This window comes from Dromiciops gliroides, chromosome 4 (assembly GCF_019393635.1).
Source record: "Dromiciops gliroides isolate mDroGli1 chromosome 4, mDroGli1.pri, whole genome shotgun sequence".
NCBI lineage: Eukaryota > Metazoa > Chordata > Mammalia > Microbiotheria > Microbiotheriidae > Dromiciops > Dromiciops gliroides.
The window spans coordinates 275,825,104-275,827,695 of record NC_057864.1 but is presented as its reverse complement, the minus strand read 5'-3'; the positions used below and the strand labels follow the sequence as shown (position 1 = coordinate 275,827,695).

The window sequence follows — 2,592 nt, the reverse complement described above, 5'->3', positions numbered from 1 at the left end:
TTAGCGCTTCTTGGATAAACATTCTTTATTCTCCTGAATATATTTCTTCATCATGGATCTTGTCACTCCCAGGTTTCCAGAAAGCAGGGCATACTTGTCTGTGAACTGGAAAAATTAGACTAACTTCAGTGTTTTATCTATGGAGCTGCTCTTAGGAAGATCATTGATCATGATCTGGTGAAGAATCACCTTCTCATCAATGATAAAGATACCCCAAATGAAATCCCTTCATTTGCCTTTAACATCCCATAATCTTGAGCAATGGTATGTTTGTATTCAGACAACAGTAAGATATTCGTGGCTCCCAGTCCACCTTGCTTCTTGAATATGTTGACCCAGGCAAGGAGATAGAAGTGTGATCCCATTGAAGCAGTGATCAGTTGGAAGATGAATTTCTTAAAATTCTTCAGCTTGATCATGTAATGAAGTAATATCCATTGGACACATGAAGGTGATGTCCAAGGCCTAAAAGAAGGACACAGCATATTTCCTTTTGTAGTCAGGCTAATGACTTTGAACTGCCAATCTGACATAACAACTGTAGCTCAGAAAATGGGGCATTTCCTGTCAACATATTGCAGCAACACCTGGGTTCTAAAGATGCTGCTTAGAGAAAATATGAACCTATATGGAGCAGTTGGAGAACCAAATTTATTTGTTTTTGTTTGTTTCTTTGTTTCACAGGACAATGAGGGTTAAGTGACTTGCCAGGGTCACACAGGTACTAAGTGTCAAGTAGCTGAGACTGGATTTGAACTCAGGTCCCCCTCAATCCAGGGCCGGTGCTTTATCCCCGTGCCACCTAGATGCCCCCTCTGTGAACTCATTTTGACAAACAGGGTTAAGTGATTTGCCCAGGGCCACATAACTATTAAGTATCTCAGGACAGATTTGAACTCTGGAAGATGACTCTTTCTGAGTCCAAGCCAGAGTTCTATGCACTGTGTCACCTAACTGCCCCTTATGGAGAAATTTAAATTAATTTAAAAAAAAATTTTGATGTTCTACTATATGCTTATCAGATTGGCTAAGGTGCTAAAAGATGAAAATAGCAATTGTTGGAAGGTCTATGAGAGGACAGTTTAACATTCTGAACAAAAAACAAACCCAATAACATGGAACTATACCCCCAAAGCTACTAAAAGATATATACCCTTTGCCAGCAAAACCCTTATTAGTTACATACACCAATGAGGTTAAAAAAAAAGAGGGTAGGGACCCATATGATACCTACCAATCAGAAGACTGTTGAACAAATGGTATACAAAGGTAATATATATTAAGTCATGATGAAAGGGATAAACTAAGAGAAAACTTTGAAAGCTTACATGAACTGATTTGGACTAAAATGAATACAACTAGGAGAATAACTTGTAGTAGGATGTCTACAATAATGCAAAAGAAAAAAAAAACTTTGAGATATTTCAAGACTCTTATCAAAGCAGTAACAGATTACACCTTGAAACCTGGTGATATTCCTCTTGCCTTTCAGCCAAGATATCATGAATTAAAAGTGCACAATGAGACAACAATTTTCTGACAGCTGATATATTGTAATATTTTGTTCAACTGTACATATTTGTTATAATGGAAAAGAGAGGGAGAAACAGAGAGATACAGAAAGAGAAAGATACAAAAGAAATAAAGAGAAGTCTATCAAGGAAATATCAAGGGGGCAGAGGCAAGATGGTAGAGGAAAAGCTGTGAATCTGCCAGGCTCCTGACAAACCTGTTCACATACTCCAAAAATAATGCCACAACACAACTCCTGGAGCAGAATAACCCACAAAATAAAAAAAAAGAATGAGACTATTTTCCAGCCAAAGACAGATTAATTAGGTGACTGGGACCACCTGCTATTAGGGGTGAGAGAGGAGCTCAGCACACCGAGCAGATCCAGCTCTAGGCCGGCCATGCCTCCAGAGCCTCAGAATCTTCAGTGACTACTTCTGAAACTTTGGCTCATGGAGGGGTGAGGGGGTTCAGCAGCTGATGGGGGTGGGGGTGGGGAATAGTTGTGGTCTCTGCTGGAGCTGGGGTGGAGTGCTCATATTCTGAACCAGTAAGCTGACTAGAGTAGCAACAAAGCCAAAGCCCCTACATCTAAAGCTTCCAAGAAAAATATGAATTGGTTTCAGGCCATGGAAGTGCTCAAAAAGGACTTTGAAGAGAAAATAAAAGAGGTAGAGGAAAGATATAGAGAGGTAGAGTAAACAATGGGAAGAGAAATGAGAACGATGCAGGAGGGCCATGAAAAAAAGTCAACAGCTTGAAAAGCCAAACTGGCCAAATGGAAAAGGAAGTACATAAACTCTCTGAAGAAAATAATCAATTAAGAATTAAGCTAAAATAAATAGAAGCTAATGACTTTATGAGAAATCGAGACACAATAAAGCAAATCCAAATGAATAAAAAAAATAGAGGGCAATATGAAATATCTCCTTGGAAAAACAGCTGACCTGGAAAATAGATCCAGGAGAGATAATTTGAAAATCATTGGACTACCTGAAAAACATGAACAAAATAAGAGCTTAGACATCATCTTCCAAAAAATTGTCAGAAAAATTGCCCTTATATTCTAGAAGCAGAAGG

General features: G+C 38.7%; 1 pseudogene; it reads right to left on the bottom strand.

Annotated features, from left to right (window-relative positions):
• LOC122755020 lies at nt 1–1,915 on the bottom strand (annotated as a pseudogene).
• Between the last annotated feature and the right edge of the window lie 677 nt (nt 1,916–2,592).